Here is a 21263-nt window from a genome sequence, read left to right on the forward strand (position 1 = left end):
GACTTTAATGGGTCACATATCAGTGACCTGTTTTGACGTCACGCCATTGTCTAAACCAGGAAGCACCAGTTGAAGCAGGTTTCATGCAGCGATCACATTCAATACTGTAAATGCATTTAGGTTTGCGTGGTTTTCATTTCGCGTTCTTTAAGGCGAAAATGGAGTGTTCGCGGTGGTTTTAAGTTTTTCGGCAGCGATACAGTCACATACTGCTACAGTATTGGACAAAAATGTTCGCGGTAGTTTTAAGTTCGCGGTGAAATGGTTGCCGCGAAAACCGTGAACTTATTTAACCACCGCAAACATTTTTGCATTTACAGTAGTCATCATCAATAGAGGAGCTTTGGGGCTACTAAATACTGTAATTCACATTATCTTCACGGTAACAAAATTTCAGAGTGTAAGGAAAATTGACATTTTCACTGAACTTTAACTTCACAGAATATATATCCAAAACGATTTGAACCGTTTTATTATTTGAAACATGAACGGGGCCTAATAACTAATTACTGTAAATGCAGAAATGTTCGCGGTGATTTCATGTTTGCGGTTTTCACTGTGAATTCTTCAGTGTGAACTTAAAACCACTGCGAAACTTTTTGCCCTCCGCAATCACTCCATTTTCTCCCTACTACAAAAATGATACCATGGAAACATTTACAGTACGCCCCCCTCCCCCATCTTTTTGTTTAGTATCAGCTATTGTTGACCTGTATACATATATGTCATTTATATGCTTACGGATACTTCAACCTTCTTGTTGGCAAAATATGGATAATACGTCACAGTAAATCCCTTTTGATAACCCTACAGCAACATAATATATATATAATAATATCTGTATCAGGGTTCTAGCCAGCCGTTATTCCATCATTTGACGGAATTTTGTTGCATATGATATAAAAAAATTTTAACCATTCTGTTAACCTTGACAGATAAAAATCCATGAGTAGAGATGTAAAAATGTCCAACTTTGAATAAATTGATAGAAGTTTGTACAAGGTGAGAGAAAAAAAGAAGATTCTTTGTAGGATCTTTCCGTCAATGGGAATTGGGATGATGGAAAAACATTTCAAGCTAGTTAGAACCCTGATAATGATATATAAAACGACTTCTATATGTATATATATATTTCTGATACAAATAGAAAAATTGGACAGAATTTTCTTCTAAAGCATACTGTAATATTTTTTTTCTTTCACTGTAACTTTATGTTCACTGTTTTCACGGTCACCTCTGTACCGTGAACTTACATGTACATGTATCATCACGGTGAAAAAACATGTTGTTATTATTCATGATTCCTTCACACATCTGTAAATCACTTGCCGCCATCGTGAAGTTAAAGTTCAGTGAAAATATCCATTTTCCATGAAATTTTGCTACCGTGAAGATAAAGTGAATTACAGCATTTTCAAACCATACACTAGCAGCAACTTTACCGTCAACCCCCAAAAAACTTTGTTTATTCGGCCTTTGAACCAGCTTGTTATGACATCGCTTGCTTTACATTTCTGACCTGTAGGACCTTCACCCTAAAACCCTATCTCACCGATCATCATTCTGATGCAATCCCCTAGCACGCCCCAGCAAAATATCAAATTTCAAATCTATGAAAAATTTACGAGAACTCTCAGCTTGACAGATAAATCTCTGCCCTTTCATGACTCATTTACAAATTTCTTTGAATTTTCCGAACCTCACACCTAATTTGCTTCGACCTATCACCTCTTATAAGTTATAGTGACATAACTTCAACCTCGGTTGTGTCATTGTCCTAAGATTTGAATAACAATTGAAGATGCTACAAAGAGATAATGTGGAAAAACTGCTAACTCATCACGGCAAGAATCTGCAATTACATCCCAGCTTTTAGATACCCATCAGTTTCAGACAGGAACAAATTGAGCCGACGCTACGCCGTGAGATCTTAATGAAGCGCCAACCGTGGCTTTAAAGTCTAAAAATAGACCGAGGTAATCTCCGAGAAGGCCCACCTGAGACAACAGACGCGTGGAGCTTCAGCAAACAAGTCCGCACAGGTGACAATGGAAGAATGCCTGTCATTGTTTGAGCTATTCTTGGCATTTCAACACCCGCCTTTTAATCTTTTTGATACAGGGTGGTACAACAAACAATGGACTTTTTTAGCTTGACACACCTTTCTATCTCTACTCTATAGGGCTGCGTATACCTGTATACATGAAAATATTTAGCCATATATGTTCAGTTAAGAATGTCTAAGTACCTGTTCCTAAACAAAGTTTTAAAAAAAAACTTAGTAGAATACTAGATATGTAAACCCTGTCCCATAAACAACAACTTGGACAACAAGAAAAAGCTATTTTACAGGACTTGAAAATAAAGAAAATTTTCATCAATACTTTTGCTTTGACAGAGATTCAAAATATCTAACACCAGTACTAACATAATTCCACCAGGGTACATAATTCCGCCACCCGGAAAAGATACGTCCAAACAGATATCCAAAGCAACGCCCAGTATAATGCACTCCGGTATATCTTAACTGTGCATACCTGGGGGGGTGCTGCACTAAAGATCTCTCAAACCCACTGTTTTTCAAAGTGGCGGATTTATGTATCCCAACGGATTAATGTTAATGGAGGCTATATCATATCATACAAAGATGACAATCAACTGCAAATAAGACAATTGGTTGGATGTACAAAATAATTGTTTGGATGTACAAAATAATTGTTAAAACTCTACCATAATAATGACTGCTGAATATCTAACTATAAAGCGGGACTCATAAGTGTTGCATAAACATGCTTGGTAAACATCAAGGCATATACAAGTATGAATATGCATTCATGTTCTCGGTAGAAATATCCAATTATACTTCAAAGAAGTGCAAAAAGGAGGTCAATATGGGTTTTCCTTTGTTGCGAATGAAGTCATACTTTGATCAAATAATTGGTAACTACATGTATCATACAACACTATACAGTAGAATTGGGGATTTCTAATTTTATGCTTTCATGCAATTTTAGCAAGATTTTACCCGGCCACAAATTGCATAATGCATGGAAGCAATGGAAAATGTACATGTTTTGTATACTATTTGGGTCAAAATTTTGCCAGCAAAATTGAAAATTCTTCAAAGGATTATAATTCTGAAATTGCAAATTCCTGAACTAAGTACCTTTTCGAAAGCACTGAAAATTCCATGGCATCCTTTGACCACTCAAGTTTTAAACTCAATACAGGTCATGTAACTTTTCTAAAATCCCATCCAATTCTTGGAACACTAATTGTCAAAACTTCATGTACATGTCGACCTTCTAAAGCACTGAAAATTCCATGGCATTCTTTGGGCACTCAATTTCTGACTCCATACATGTACCTTTTCTAAACCATTAAAAAATCCCATCCAACTCTTGGAACACTCAATGTCAAAACTTCCTACATGTTGACCCCTCTTCTAAAGCACTGAAAATTCCATGATTGTCATTCCTTAGGCAATCAATTTCTAACTCCATACATGTTAATTTTCTAAACCATAAAAAATCCCATCCAATTCTTGGAACACTCAATGTCAAAACTTCCTACATGTCGACTCCTCTTCTAAAGCACTGAAAACTCCATGTCATTCCTTGGGCACTCAATTTCTAACTCCATACATGTTAATTTTCTAAACCATAAAAAATCCCATCCAATTCTTGGAACACTCAATGTCAAAACTTCATACATGTCGACCCCTCTTCTAAAGCACTGAAAATTCCATGGCATTCCTTGACCACTCTATTTCTAACTCCATACATGTACCTTTCATAAACCATAAAAAATCCCATCCAATTCTTGGAACACTCAATGTCAGAACTTCATGCATGCCCCTCTTCTAAAGCACTGAAAATTCCATGGCATTTCTTGAACGTTCAATTTCTAGACTTCATACAAGTCAATGTGCCTTCTAAACCATAAAAAAATCCCATCCAATTCTTGAACACTCAATAACAAAACTTCATACATGTCAACCCCTCTTCTAAAGCACTGAAAATTCCATGGCATTCCTAAAACAACGATTTAAGCCCAAAGCCTTCAACGGAAGGAAAAGACATCTGTTTTTCCTGACTTTCTACGACCTTTTCAATACATTAATCCGTGCCAAAGATAGTGCATACTTGCCTCTCACTAAACCCAAACAGATTTTACCATGTAACATCTTCTTGTTGAAAACTAGATCCAAGAATAGAAATCATATACAACATTATACAGGTGTGTGCAATCCAAAATATTATCATAAGGCTTAAACTACAAAATCCGCTGTGAAAAATGACAATAACAAAGTCTTTAAAAAATGGATATACAAAAATAATGACTTACTGTATCACAAAACCATACACAGAAGCTGGTTAGGAAAAAAATGATACCTGAAGAAGATGTGACCTTAAAAATCTTCAAGACGACTGCATCTTAAACCTCTGTTTACACTTCCCAACAGCCTGACTTCTTAAAGGAAAAGCTGGAGTTCTTCAAGGAGCCCCTGGACCCCCACTAAGACGCGGCCAGGTCTTGGGAGTCAAAATATTACAGTGAACGTCTTAGGTCTCCTAGCGATGAATGCTAGCATATGGGTGCCGGGACAAAACATGGCCGTTGTTGTTATACCAGTGGAGGACCCAGGCATTTGGTTGGAGGGCACAGGGGTGTACGGATCAACCAAGTGTCAATAATGCTTTCTACACATCACTAAGATCAGCTATTTTGTCAGAAGACTTCTTGAGAAACCAGGAAGAACAGCTAAGACTTACGGACAAGTTTGAGACGTTCAGAGAAAGTCAAGATTTGGCATATGGATCAACCAAATGTCAATAATGCTTTCTATACACATCGCTAAGATCAGCAATTTTGTCAGAAGACTTGAGAAACCAGGAAGAACAACTTAAAGACTTACAGACAATTTTGAGATGTCTATGGAAAGTCAAGATTTGGCTGTATAGGGCACAAGGGTGTATGGATCAACCAAGTGTCAATAATGCTTTCTACACATCACTAAGATCAGCTATTTTGTCAGAAGACTTCTTGAGAAACCAGGAAGAACAGCTAAGGCTTACAAAACAATTTTTGAGATGTCTATGGAAAGTCAAGATTTGGCTGTATACGGCACAGGGGTGTATGGATCAACCAAGTGTCAATAATGTTTTCTACACATCACTAAGATCAGCTATTTTGTCAGAAGACTTCTTGAGAAACCAGGAAGAACAGCTAAGGCTTACAAAACAATTTTGAGATATCTATGGAAAGTCAAATTTGGTTGGAGGGCACAGGGGTGTATGGATCAACCAAGACAATAATATTTTCTACACATCACTGATCAGTTACCTAAATGCAGAAATGTTAGCGGTAGTTCTATGTTCGTGGTTTTCGCGGTGGACTCTTTACCGCAAACTTAAAAACACTGCAAAAAGCCGTTCCATTGTGTGACTGTAGTGCTACTAATCTATGTTTCAAACGCGAATTTAAAACCACCGAAAACACTCCATTTTCTCCCTATCGTGAAATTAAATCCCCACAAACATTTCTGCATTTACAGTATGCTATCAGAAGACTTCTTGAAAAACCAGGGAGAATAGCTAAGACTTACAAAAAATTCTGAGATGTCTTTAACCGGAAGTCAAGAAGGAGTTGAGCCAAGAATGTCAATAATCAGTTTTTCAAGAATGGCAACAATCTTCTTTAAATTTAAAGCCAGATAGACAATTCTAAGACCTTGAAAGAATTTAAGATGCGATCACCCCTTTACATAAGAAATGTTATGTAACAAGTTACTCGTGTGTATCATTGGACAAGGTGAAAAAGGGTTAATTACATGTAAATATACGTACGTACAATTATCCTGACCATATTTTACAGTACTTTGTATTCAATTTAAAATCATGTAATTATGATAAAGAAAATCCATTTTTGACATACAATGTACTTGTTCCCAATTATACATGTACATAGACGGCATTGCTTACTAAAATATGAAAACATATTCAGCTAGCCTGATCTAGTGTTGTTTACAAACGTTGATATGGGTAATTCATATTATCCAAGCATATGCCATCCAAGAAAAAAGATGTTCCCAATAATTTTATTAACAACATGTAGTGGTCATCTTCGTCTATCAATTTGAAAATATAAGAATAACCATGATAATAAATTTGTCAAAATTGTACCTAGAATAGATGTTCAAAACAACCATGATTCAAACTACAAAACCACTTTGAAAAATCTAATTAGTAAAAGTACTACATCTATATCATGCAATCAAATCATTTTAACTTCAGAAAATCAAAAACTAATGGATAAAAAGATATCAAATTCTTCCAAGAAAATATCAATATACAAAGATATGATACATATATTACCATCAGAATATCAATGCAAATGCTTATCAAATACATCTATGTATCAAATACGGAAATGAAGAAAGAAATCTACCCATCTATCTATTCCAGCTATTTTTAACCATATCTTAAGATACAATTCTAGGACGGCGTAATCTCTTAAACACACCTGTAAAAGCTTTGCCGCAGGGTTATTTCTGTTCGAGCTTATACGGCTTAAAGCTATAAATAACGGCCAACCTCCTGGAACAAATTAAGATGTATTTGAACAACACCTCAACATCTGTGCGATCAATATCAACTCGATCAATAGATGTCAAAGATTAGGAACCGTTCCACGAAAATTGAAGAGAATCCAAGAAGAAATATGGATGTACAGTCTATGATCACGTTAACTTTCGTCCTACCAAATCCAATACAAATGTGGCACCCAAATTGGCCAAAGGCTTCCCTTAGCAGCAAAATGGTTAACTAATACAGTAAGCCGTGCTTTTCTGACATTGTTTTCACGGTCACCTCTGTACCATGAACTAAATATCATCTCTGTGAAAAAAAAAATTTTGTAATTATTTACGATTCCTTCACACAGTCGTTCTGTAAATCACTTGCCGCCACCGCGAAGTTAAAGTTCAGTGAAAATGTCCATTTTCCTTACACTGTGAAATTTTGCTACCGTGAAGATAAAGTGACTTACAGTGGGACATTGGTACAAAAAATTTATAATAAAAGTCTATTGACCATTTTCAAATATAAAGAAAAAAAATACAGGACTATTGTCTTTCTTTGAATTGTTTTGCCTCACTGTGTACATCATAATTCATATCACGGTATATATGCAAATATTCCGGGCATATACAACACTAAACCCATTTCACAACACTTAATTTACATTTTATACATAAACATTGTACGAAAAAATAAAAACATCATCCACTTTACCATATCATCTCTCAAATTAAAGATAGCGTCATCTTTTCTTAGGACAAAGTCATTAATACTCCAACCAAAGTCGTTATTAATAATACCAACCAAGAAGAAATACAAGAAACAAATTGCTGAGATTGTCACCGGTGAAAAATGCACGCATCTGTAATAGCTTGTCGTCTTCTAAATAATACAGCATAAGCTAATCTTTTTTCCCCTCTAAAGCACTCTAACATTTCAGTCACAAGCATATTGAGTTACGAAAAGATGATAGATGAAATAACAAAAACAATGCGTTACCTTTGGAAAAAACACTGCGATTCGTTTTGACAACGTTGGCTGTTACGGGAGCTACGATTCGCTGATAATATTCCTTGAAATGCCCTTGGAAAACGGTGGCGTTATTTCACACCGCAAACATACCGAAGAATCGCGGCCACCGCACATCCAGAAAGAGTAATATCCGGGACAATGCAATCTGAATTTCAAATGTAATACCTCGCGCACGGCGTATCTTCTTACCGCGTTCCCTGCTGCTTGTGCAAATGCGGCGTCTAAAAATAGCCCAAGCAATCTTTCCCTAATGCCTTGTCCTTCAGCTAAGCCACCTGGGGTTGGTTAGAAGACTCCAAGGGGGGTTTTCAGGGTGGCGGAACACCTTTTAGCTCTCATTCTGGAGTGTCAGAGACCCCTTTTCTAGTATCAAACTTTAAAGGGAATCTTTGAGTTTGAAGGGTTCAAACTGAGACAATTTAATCTTTTCATTACTGCATTTACCTGCAAATTCTCACAAACCTATGAATATTTCTTACAAGATTACTGAATGATTTAATGAATAGAAATCAAAACACATGCCTTGTAGACTATAGTATACATGTTATCATATTTTTATAAGCATTAAAATATTATTTTTGTGAAATGTTTTTCCTTTAATTTTCCTTTTTTTCAACGATAACATTATAATCCATATTCTATAAAAACTTGTTTTTAAAAACATTTTTCTGAATTCACTCATGTTTTAACATCATTTACATGCTTTTTCAGCTACATATTATAACAGATGCTTTTATTACATGTAACTAAACTGTAAAGAGGCAAACAAACTAAAATTGATTTTATTTTATGAATATTGTAACTACTGAGATTCAAGACCTTTTGTACTATTTTGGGGCCACCATTTGAATGGTCCTAAATATGCTTTATAGAAATATATAAAAATAAATCTTCCATTAAACAATGGTATAGAAAAGGGGGACCCCTCGACATTACCAAATATGTTCACAAAATCATATCAAGCTATACAGCATACGAAATCATAATGGTGTTATTGAAGTCTTGCTGCCATTCAATGTTTTCAGATCAAAGATTCTATTTTTACCGGTAGCACGGGAGGTCTTGTTTTGAGCTCAATCTAAGAACGTCCGTTTAATGCTCAAACCGTACTGCCTTTAATGGTAATGCTGTCGTAATGCCTTTGTCGGTTCGGATGAAGCTAAATTTACCCCGGTGATTCGCCTTAATGTTATTCATTTACAATAACAATCGTACACCTGTATCTAAAATTGTTATGATGAAGGAATATACACAAAAAAACATGGCTATATCATTAGAAATGCAAGTTTTATAGCCAACTGTTTAATGCTCAAACTATACTTCCTTTAATGGTAATGCTGTCGTAATGCCTTTGTCGGAGCTAAATTTACCCCGGTGATTCGCTTTAATAGAATTTATTTACAATCATACACCTGTATCTAACATTGTTATGATGAAGGAATATACACAAATAAACATGGCCAAAACTATTAGAAATATAAATGTTACATTTTGAGAACTTAATCTTCTGACTGAAATGGCATTCCCTGCATTCGTTTGCATTTCAAAGTGAGAAAAAAAAATGACACTTTTTTTTAGAGAGGAATAATTGCATTAATCATTCCATTCCTCAGGCTACACCAATTTAATTTCTTGGTTAACAGACTTTCTTTTAAATTTCTAGCACGAGGACATCATTAAAACAGAAGGCTGGGGTGAAAACTTGCACCTGACCCTGTTCACTCCCTGAAACTGTGTGCACCAAAGTACAAACTTTCCTCTGAGATGCTGTTTTCATGTTGATTTTCCAAACTAGCATTTTTTTTTCAAATTCCGTTAACCAAGAAATTAAATTGGTGTGGCCTCAGAGTGAATAGAAAATATGATTCATTTTTCAAAAACAAAACTGATTTTTCTCCTGCCTACGAACGTGAGAATATACCATTTTTTTCTTTATCTCAAACTTGAGGCATTCAAATCTTGTTTATTCGACGACAGCTAAATTTTATTCCCCTTGCTCAAACCTTCTTCCAACCTGTTTTCATACACGGACAAAAATAGCTCAGCGAGGATATATTGAAGGGTAGTTGACAGAAGTAAACAACATGAAATTTGCCCAGCTATCGGTCACATAAAGGCCAACAACACACACATGTATAGGGCAGAGCATAATATCAATATAGACTTGACTGTCTGACGCACTTGCTATAAAAATCTGTGAAACATACACCCACACAGAGACAGATTTAAAGTATTCTACAAACACAAGATTTAAGGAGACGATAGAAAATATGGTAAATTTTCAAAAACAAAACTAATTTTTCTCAAAATTGATTTCTGTCAGGAAAAATTTCTTATGATGAATCTGCTGCAGTCTGTATATTATTAAGTATTCAACAACACAAGATTCAAGGAGACGATAAAAAATATGATAATTTTTCAATAACAAAACTGATTTTTCTTACATTGATTACTGTAAGAAAAATATTTTATAATGAATCTATCAGTCTATTCATTATGAAGTATTTTACAAACATAAGATTTAAGGAGACAATAGAAAATATGGTTAATTTTTTAACAACTGATTTTTCTTAGATTGATTCTTGTAAAGAAAAAATCTTTTAGAATAGATCTACCATGCAGTCTATTCATTACTAAGTATTTTACAAACACAAGATTTGAGGAGACGATATAGGGTAAATAAATATAAAATATGGTAAATTTTTCAACAACAAAACTGATTTTTCTTAGATTCATTCCTGTACGGAAAAAAACATTTTAGAATGAAACGAGCAGTCTACATATTAAGAAAGGGAGTTTTATTTTTGGAAAACCTTATCATGGTTTTGAAAGTACCCTGGGGTTAAATATATTACTGTATCTGATAAGATGAAAGAAGATCTAGTGTATACCATTACTACTACTAGGTCAACTTTGATTATCAAGGCATACTTATAGTCTAAGATCTCTACCGTAAATCTTAAAATCTTCGCAGTAGTTTCATTTTTGTGGTTTTTAGTAATCTCTCAATGACAAATTCAGGACACTGCAAATATTTGTTTCCAACATATGTACTACAAAAACTTTGAATGAAACACATAGCGAAATCCGTCTTTCTTCTTCTGCCCGCAAATCTAGTCCACGCAAAAATAGATGTATTACATACATGTAAGCCTGTATTATGAAACTAAAGAATTTGTGACTTCTGCAAACAAACAAAAAACATAGAGAAAACCTTCTTTCTTCTTTTATCGCGAAATTAAGTCTGCAGAAAAATAGAGGAATTTTAAGTATTATATAATAACATAAGCCTGTTTTATGAAACTAATCACATGCTGTGAACAATTCTTTCAATTTGTGACTACTGCAACCAAAAAAACATTACCGCAAAATTCTAAGTCTAAAAAATATTTCACAGTATTACATAAGCCTGTGTTATGAAACTACATGTAATCACATGCTGTGAACAAGTCTTTCGATTCGTGACCACTTGAAGATTACTTGAGTACTTCATTTTCTTCCCCGCCGCAAATCTCGGAGCTCTAGCTGCGCGTTTATTTCGGGGGGAGCTTGCAATCACTCCTGACAAGCGCTCGCCAAAAGTGGCCGGAATCACTCATCCTTGGAAGCAATTTAGAGCCGTTTCTATTTTGGTCGTGGGCTATGGGGAGGACGATTCTCCATCCTCAACAGCGGTTGGTGGAGCCTGGAATATGTTCACCTTGTGCGTGGCCGAATCACCGTTAGAATACAAATGAACCAGGTCTGTTACATAAAGGTTTTTTTATGGTATATTTGTTCTAATTACAACATACTTACAATCTATCTTATCTAATACAGAAAACCTTCATGAATATTGTGCCAAATAGATAGATAGCATCAATTAATTTGAAAGAATTAATATTTTTCTCTTTCTCTTTCTTGCCTTAATTAGAATTATATCATATACTGGAAAGCCCGACATTTGTGAGCAAATGGCACATATATCATTCTCCTTCCAAGATCTAACAGATATCTTCTGAATATGAGTTCAACCCTCTAACACAAATAATAGGATAGTCCAAGGGCACTGTTCTGCACTGCCCCCTACATGTGGCTACTAGCAAATGGTACTGCAGCCTTGCTATAGCCACTAAGGTGCACTTTAGACCTACGATGTTATACAGTCGTGCGATCATCGTCAAAGAAAACGATTGAAACTTTCCTTCCCGGACAGGAAACAGCACGCTGTAGGCTTATTAGCATATCACCCACTTCCGTCGCCGGCCACGATTCTTCTTTAGACGAGAAAAAAACAGCCACAGGCCCCCCCGCTGAACGTCGTGCGACTGGGTCCGAGGTGGTCGCACGACAATTCGAGGATTCCCTGTTTATTGCCGTCGCACGATTGTTTTGATCGTCTTTAGACGACCAAAAAATACCGTCGCCGGCGACGTAGCCCGCGACGATGATCGTACGACTGTAAAATGACGTAGGTCTAAAGTGCACCTAAACCAAGCTTCTAGCAGCCTTTCCATTGGTCAGGCCGCAATTACAAGGAGGGAGCTCAATAAGCCCCTGACAGCAAGAGATTGTATAACACGGGCTACTGCAGCATATGTGCTGATCACATAAAAACATGAAGAAAAAATAAAAATCAAGAAGAAGTCATAATGTATCTTGATACATTTATTAACTCTCTAAATAATACATGTATGTGTTTCTATAATTATAAAGAAATATAGTCTGGACTTACATGTATAAGTCTGAACCTGAAACCATTGCATCTATGTGTTAGAAATACTTTTTTTCGGTTACACGTAAAATTGCATGTTGGCACAAATTTCACATGTAATTTGAAAAATATTCATGTAAAATTATATACAGTCGAGTGGTAAACACAAAAGCTCAGTAATAAAAACAAAACAGCAATGTTTTAATCTTTTTTATGGCACAATTTCACATCTATGGAAGGTTTTTGATGCTTTAGAACAAACAGGAGAATATACGCGAGAGATAGTTTTTGCAAGTCTGGACTTGCTTCCAGGCGTTTAGGTTTTCTTTTTACTTGGTATGTTGAACCTAAACATTTTTAAAAGAGTACAAGTCCAGTTCAGGTCTGGGGTTTAGGTACACAACACTTAGCGGAACAAGTCTATGCAGAGCTATACAAAACATGTACCAACTTGCCAAGCAGACATCACAGATGTATGCATTGTGAGGCAGCCATTTACTAGCTTGTTTTGGAACAGTGCTTTCCCCATGGGGATATATTAGGAACCTGGTTATTTATAGACCTGACCTCTTTTCCTTGGCAGTCACAAACAAAAGCACAATTTCAGCACTATCGTGCATCCAAAAATGGCCACATTTTAGCCTACATCTTTGCCTAGGGCCTCCACACTGTGTTATGTTCTTTAATAAATGAGGCCAGAATTTATCAATGGATTTTCATCTTTGGTTTGTATTATAGAGCCTCAAGTCTTTTCCCTGGCAGTCACAAACAAAAGCACAATTTCAACACTACTGTGTATCCAAAAATGGCCACATTTTAGCCTACATCTTTGCCTAGGGCCTCCACACTGTATTGTGTTCTTTAAGTTTAATAAATGAGGCCAGAATTTATCAATGGATTTTCATCTTTGGTTTGTATTATAGAGCCTCAAGTCTTTTCCCTGGCAGTCACAAACAAAAGCACAATTTCAACACTACTGTGCATCAAAAAATGGCCACATTTGAAATTTTGAAACACAGTCATGCCCGAATGCCTCCTTCTTGTTTTGAGTTTCTATTACATTATTCCAATGCTTCCATCACTACCTACTGCGACACAGAAATGGGCTGACCGTGACACGTACGGTACGTCCACCCTGAAGGCGCCACACGAAATTCGCCGCCCGCCACTACCACGCATTGCATCGTCTTTTTACACCCGAGAAAATCTTTGACGCCGCTCGTCATAGGAAAATATAAAATGACATCCATGTAAATCATGCCTAAGAAGTAAGAAATCGTCATTGCTCATTTCAAATTCAAAATATCTTTCAAAGCTTTCAAATAGGCACTGTCCTATGACACAACCCATTGACATACAACAATGCACCATTGTTAGTTGCCCATTTGTCACAATGCTGTCCTTGGTTATTGACACATTACCGAGAATTGCAAAGACACTATATAGAAATAGCAGCTATTGTCTGCTATTGTCTTGCATTGTCTTGCATTTAGAATACCAACGACTTTCATTATATTGCAGCTAATAGGTTCAGCAATTTAAAGCTTTGTATATTGCGGCCAGTAATTTCAGCGGTTTTGGGAAAAGTGACCAGTTCAAATTGCATTTGATTTTAACCGTAGGAACAAATGTCAATGATCAAATATTTGCAATGACGAAATTTTAGCGGTTGACTGGTGACTGTTGGTTAAAGTAGCTAAAATAAAGTTACCCTTAACAAATCAAGAATTACAGTAACTGTTCTTTCAAAGTGCTCGTTCTTCTTTCTAACAGACCCTCGACTGAGGATGAAGCAAGACCCTTTTTCAGTCGCTGGTAGTGTGATGTGGCTAATATCACTATGGCTTGCATACTGATACTCTACCAAGTACACCGGGTCACCCCTACTCTTCTAGATAAGTGTACATGTGTTGGGTTCTTTTACGTACACAAAAGTTTGACTCTTGAAGCTAACGTAGTTACCAACATTACATCAAATAATGTAAGAGAGTGTTACATGTATATGTTTGATAATCTATGGTTATCATTTATGATAAATTGTGTTTATGTTTTTTCATAACAAACATATATATTTTCTAACATACATTAGAATGGCTCCAAGAAGATTTGAGAAGGTGTCACTCATCGAGATTCTTAATAAACAAAACAAATTAAGTTTTGTAATTGTAAGTCTTTTTTATGCAAATCATGCTGGTAAAAACAAAATATAAGCAATCTATAATAGGTCAAAACATACTTTTTGTTGTGATGCATATTGGAGATTGGACCTTACCTTCAACTTCTCAAATGTCAGCATAGATTTATGCATAAACATACATGTAAATGTCATATGGTAGGAATCTTCATTCCATTAATTTTTCATATTCATCTCTGGGAAAATCTGGTAGGGTCATTGCCCTATACTAAAGTACATCCTTCAACTTCTTATAACTTATATTAAAGTTAAGATTAATGCATAAATATACCTCTAAATGTCATAAGGTGGGAATCTCCATTCCATAAATTTTCATAATTCGTTTTTGTTTCAAGGCATCCTCATTTGGGGTGAAGCATGATGCTTTTTCAAGCTAGTGGTAGTGCAATGCAGCTTCGCTACGGATCACGTTTTTGGCCAAGCACTGGGAAAATCTGGTACGGTCATTGCCCTACATTGGAGTATAACCTTCAACTTCTTGTAAGATTTATGAAAAAGCATACATCAGAAAAACATCACTGGATATGAGTCTTAAATCCATCCATCTACATGTATCAATCAATTGTTCGCAGGCATCAGGGTTAATGCATGGCAGCTACAGAAAATCTCTTTATCATATTCTTTTTTTCTTTTTTTTTTGGCCAATCCAGTTCGGTCGTCGCCCTATACTGGAGTCTGGGTTCAAACTTCAACTTCCTTTTTGGCCTGAGGTATAATTTTGCATAATCATACATCCAAATACCACTGGAAATGAGTCTTTTTCTAAAGATTGATATTCAAACAATCATGCAATCAATTGACCTTTTGACAAAGGTTCTATATACTAATAGGATCTTGAACATGCCCGTAGCCAGGGGGGTTCGGAAGAACACCCCCCCCCCCCCACACACACACACACGCTCGAAGGTCCACTTTTTATATTAATAAATTTCCAAGATTTTTTTTTTTTAAGGCGGATGTATTTGTATCACCAGCAGGGCTGGAATCCTAGAAAAAAAAATTGCCCACTTTGTCTCTGATTTTTCCTTTGAAATCCACTCAAAAACATGTAAAAATTGCCATTTCAGAAGGTTCAATTTTTAAATTGAATGGGGGGGGGGGGGGGGGTGGCATGCCCCCCTATTTCTTTCACCAGTATGTTATATTTATGATAATATATAGTATGCCTCAAAGAGTAAGAACATACTTCACTATAAATCCTTTCAATATTGTGGTTGGTAATTTTAGCAGCAGCAAAAGGGAATAGTTCACTGCATTTAATTTTACTGGAGGGAACAAACATCACTGTCTCTTTAATGTTAGCAACCTCCTTGATGTTAGTAATCAAACATTTGCAATGATGAAATTTTAGAAGTTGACTAGTGACCGTTAAAGTAGCTTAAATCAAGTTACCGTTAACAAATCAAGAATTACAGTAGTAAAATAATAGGTTTTGTTTTGATTTTTGAAGGCTACAATGCATGTCTCCTAACAAGTACATTTTCTGAACAGTTCTAAGAAATGGCATACGGTTTGGACCAGTGTCAAGTTCCTGTAGACTCAGACAACAACACCTACCAGTTACCTCTAACCTTAGTCGTAAACAAAGAAAGTACTGTAAGTCATTTTATCTTCACGGGAGCAATATTTCACTGTGTAAGGAAAATGGACATTTTCACTGAACTTTAACTTCACGGTGGCGGCAAGTGATTTACATAACGGATATGTGAAGGAATCATAAATAGTAACAACACGGTGATGATAAGTTCACAGTACAGAGGTGACCGTGTAAACAGTGAACATAAAGTTACAGTGAAAGAAACAAGAATTACAGAACTCCTTGGCTCAAATAGCTTCTTGTGTTTTACCTATAGTATATGTGCTAAGCAAAAAATATGATCATGATAACTCCAAACTTTTCAAGCAAATACAAGTACCACAATGCCTCTAACAATAAAGAAAATTATTGAATTTTTAGACAATTTAACGTCAGGGCTTAACTTTCTCCCTCCTGCCTAACTCTGTAAGGTTCCGGTTCGGAATTGTTTTGACCGAATGGCCAAATAGATCCTAAAATAAGACGCAAATCCTAGCTTTTCTCGGTAGTTTGGGCTCCCGATTTTTCGGCTATCGCTAAAGCAGTGCGTTATCTTTTATATTTCCTGAAAAGCCCGATCTTCGTGGCGTTTTACGGTTTCCGAATTTTGGTCGTCCGCGGGTACTTCCTGATATTAGTGCGCGATGACGGTAACACGGCTTTGTCGCCTGATTACCCGAATCGTGCGTTCTATGTGCGTTTTGCGTGGTTTCGTAACATCGGGGATTGCGGAAAACGTATCCTCACGATTTTTTTCATTTTTCCTAATTGCACAGACAGAATGATGACCTTTATTCTCATATCAGTCATTATCCGAGGAAAACTCTTATTTTCCTTCCAGCGGCCTTGGAAGAATGCCCTAAAAATAGCAGTTTTGGGGATGAAAATTGCTTTTAGTGACGGTTTTCACTAAAAATGACGTTCCCACAGAAAATATCAAATTCATCTGTCGTTCGAAGACAAGTCACCCATATCCATCGGAAACATTGAATCGGCCGAAAAAGGATGTTTGGAAAAGCGCTATTGCTTTTCTGGGAACAAGTCAGGTCGGCCCCGAATTGTAAAAAAACCCTCCAAACCGAGACCGTGACCAATAGGGAATTGGGTGCCAAATGGCTACCTCAGTGTGCTTAATAAGGTTAAAACTGAACATCAATGCATTACTGCATTGCATAGCTAGATGTCGGATTTGAATATCTTAATCTATCCATTGGCATGGCTGTCATATTTATTATGTTTACATGTACACATATCCATAGCTGCCTAATAACTAGCCTGTGGCTAATATTATAAGATCCTAGATTATGGATCCGGAATAGCTAGGTAGAAAACAATAGAAATCCTGTATTAACATGAATGTTCTTACAAAAATTTTATCTAACAAAACAACTAAAACTGTAATGCTATGAACGTAAATATATGTAGTTACATGTACGAATATAAATTATAATACAAGAAACAAGAAAGGAACAGAGATCGGAACTTCAACCATCCAACTTTTGTAGAAGTCAAGCAAATTAAATTGGCCAAAATCTTGGTAGTACTAAAATGCTACGGTTGAGTATGAATTGTATACAATGTATGTCAGTACCAAATAAGATGGTAGACAGTACAACTCATATACAGTCAAACCTGTCTATAGCGGTCACTCAAGGGACTGGCGAAAACTGGCCGCTATGGACAGGTGGCCGCTATGGAGAAAAGGTCGATTAATTGACCTCAGTTTTCAGTACCAACTGTGATGCATTTATTCACCGTACAGTACACATATAACATAGGTAAGTCACATTTTAGGTCGGTCTTTTGATGGCTTTTTTTTTTCAGAAAATTGCAATAACCCAAATTTACATCATATTAATGTTATTTATATTTATTTTGAAACTTTTGTTAAATTAATTATCCTCAGTGATACTTTGCAGCAAAATAAATTTAGCACATTATACCTCCGTAACAGTGGTGTCTTCCGTTGACCTTTGTGCTGCTCACTATCAGCGCCATTTTGCAAATCGCGCGAAAGCCCGAAGCACGTTTTGGGCACAATTTTGGATGAATTTTCCGGGGAAAACGGAAATTGGGCCGACATTCAAACATTTTGCGAACTTACCGCATTAAGGTACATGTGCAGGTTGTATTTTTCAAAAAGCTGCCGTAATATTTGTCCAGTCGAAATGCACAGAAATGGACAATTTTGCCACGATGTCCAAACGCAAGCCATGTGAAGAAATTTATGCTTGACTTCGCGTCAAACCATGGATTTTCTAACAAAGATAAAACATTCTGGTTTTCTTTATTATTATCCTATCCAGTTGAGTCCACATAAATTTGATAACGGCGTGAAAAAATGAAGATTTTGAACCCGGCGTGTGGTGGCGATGCGGCTTCTACCGGCGCTCCGTGACCGTTACCGACAGTGTTACTGTACTCGCGGGACCGAAAAGCGTCTGGCCGCGACCGCGTTGGACAGGTGGCCGCTATAGCCTAATTCTTAATGCTTATGTCAATGGGAAAAATCCAAGGGACCGACAAATAGTGACCACTATGGGCAGGTGGCCGCTATGCAAAGGTGACCGCTAATACAGGTTTGACTGTACAGTATTCCATTGGGCTTTAAACATGCTAGTACATGCAAATTTACCCCTTAGGATGGTCTTGCCCCTCCCCCAAACGCCCCCCTCCCCCTTCCTTTCTCAAATTGTTTTCTTTGCTATATTCTGAAACAGCCAACTTTTAGAGGACTTTAAAACTAATAAAAGGCCTTCATTATCCTTCAATAACCAATACTTATTTTACACTGTACCATGGAAGAACATTGCAGCCCCCTCCTCAAAGGTTTCTCAAGCTCATATCTTTTCATGGCAAGTGTATATATGACTTTACAAGGACTAATTATTATCTTTACAATTCAAGATAGTGTACTTGCAAATATATATATATATGTGGCATATATATATTTTTTGAATGTGGGACGTACCTATATCATAATTTCAGTTAGATATACGTTCTGTTACAGCAAGCTACCTTGCGAAAAAATATTCTTCTGAAGTTTGTAGTATAATTTACCCGCCCATGTACTTTCTCTGGGAACAAATGTAATACCATCACCAGTGGGTCGAAACCCAAACCGCCCAGCCATTTCAACCAGCAAATTCCGACCCATTATCACAAATTGGTAAGACAACCATCGAGCTAGCTTGTCACGCCACATTTGTACCTTCAGCTCAACTGTTCTCAATTTACCAAAACCATAAATTACACCAAGCTGTCTCCAAAAACGTCTGGCGTCACATATCACATTCAAAAACAAACCCACCTTGGCGTTAACTCCGCAGACGAACAAAGCAACTGTCTCGTCGCGTCCACACGACAGAAACTTCAACGTGACAAAGACCCACTTAGAGAAACGTCACAAGTGACCTTGACCTGACAAAGCTTCTAACATGTAAAACACAAAGGCACGTGTATCTCCGCCCAGTACACAACATAAATAGCTATGCAAAAACAACACAAATTCTTGCCTTGGAAAACTCAGTATTCACTTAAGTTTACCTGACAATGCTTCGAACATGTAAAACACAATGGTATCTCCGCCCAACAGACAACATAAATCAGGGCTCGAAATAGTGGGTGCATGTGCACCTGTGTGCACCCAAAATTGGAGCTGTGCACCTAATTTTTGACTGTGGGTGCACCAGTGCACCTAGATATTTTTGTAGGCTATAGGGTAAATGTACTAAAACTACTAGTATACAGAATACTTACAATGTAAGTATCAGAAAAAGCAATATAACCTTTTGTAACAGTTGTGCTTTATTTGATGTATTACTTGTTTGAAATTTTGAAGTTAGCTATTGAATTACAAATTGATATTCTTAAGAGCGTCAAACTTTGAAATTATGTTTTGCTGACATTCAACTTTATTTTGTGGTGCACCCAAAATTATTTCTGTGCACCTAATTTTTTTGGTTGGGTGCACCAGTGCACCTATTTCCAAAAATGAATTTTGAGCCCTGTAAATAGTTGTGGTTACAATGTTTTAAGAGCTTATGCAAAAACAACAAGGGTTCTTGCTTCTGAGAACTCAGTATTCCTTCAGTTTACCTAAATGATGCTCTGTTAAAGAAGACAAAATACAATGATAAAAAGGCAATAACTCCAACCCATGAATTATGGCATAATTTTGCTTTATATCCGATCCATAAATGCAAAAAGACCCCACAAACATGTTTTCCTTGCGATGTTGCCTTCTCAATTTTGTAACAAAAAGCCCCCCCAAAATGCAAGATTTTTCTGACAATTTGACTTTCTATTAGTCATACACAAGTACATTACATGGGTTATTTAATGGCTAGAACGGCAAGTCTATGTAATACAACTTTGATCATTATTTATTCATAATAATTACGACAATAATTTACAATGGCAACCCAGCTAATGCCTCTAGCACATTAAAAACACAGACAAATCAATCTTAGATATTGCAAACAAAACAGAAATGATATATGAAAAGGTCAAAGGTGAAATTCAGCAACAGGTCAAAGGTCAACAGGTCAAAATGTATACAAAAACGAGCAAACACAATCTGTATATATATATACACATTACAAGTCAAATAGTCTTTCATATCAAAATAAATGACACTGGTCTAAAGTTCCTTAGAATTCAGAATTTCGAATTCACAATTGAAATTTTTGACGATAATCTTAATACGGTAATATCATGCCAGATTTTTATTCACACGTATTGCGCATTCACCAATGAATCAAAATACAGCACAAAAAGTTGCAAGCAGTTTTACTGAATTTCTTCTGTCTTCCCAAGTTAACAGCTAACGTCATTTTATCAAACAAGGTACCGTTTCATTTTTTTGTCCATTTTCTAAAAGCCTTGAGAACAATTAATCTTGGTTAACGTTTATCTGACCTTCAAGCTTCCATTATCCATAGGTATGAAGCCAAGTGAACATCCCTCTTAAGCAGTTACGTAAGTTTGCGATTGTTCTTCTTGAGTTACAAATAGACATGTTATCTTATTTGCGGACACTTTATCTGGGGGAGAGGTTAAACAACACATCAACTTCCTGTCCACAGCAAAAACAACTTCAAAACAAAAGCTATTCATGTTGAAATGTCATATGCAGGAAACACGTACAAATGCCCCCCCCCGTCTTTTCATCAATATTTTGAGTAC

General features: G+C 36.4%; 1 protein-coding gene across 12 annotated transcripts in view; it reads right to left on the minus strand.

Moving 5' to 3' along the window:
- The window catches only part of LOC136446738 (histone deacetylase 5-like), a 97099-nt gene that overhangs the window by 65950 nt on the left and 9886 nt on the right, over positions 1-21263 (minus strand). Inside the window, exon 1 of one of the 12 annotated variants that reach the window (XM_066445271.1) lies at positions 19387-19458. The exons of the other annotated variants lie outside the window; for them this stretch is intronic. The gene's annotated coding sequence lies outside the window, so the exon portion shown is untranslated. Of the gene's footprint in view, positions 1-19386; positions 19459-21263 lie in introns of those variants that run through there. 12 annotated transcript variants of the gene reach the window in all.

This window comes from Branchiostoma lanceolatum, chromosome 13 (assembly GCF_035083965.1).
Source record: "Branchiostoma lanceolatum isolate klBraLanc5 chromosome 13, klBraLanc5.hap2, whole genome shotgun sequence".
Lineage (NCBI taxonomy): Eukaryota > Metazoa > Chordata > Leptocardii > Amphioxiformes > Branchiostomatidae > Branchiostoma > Branchiostoma lanceolatum.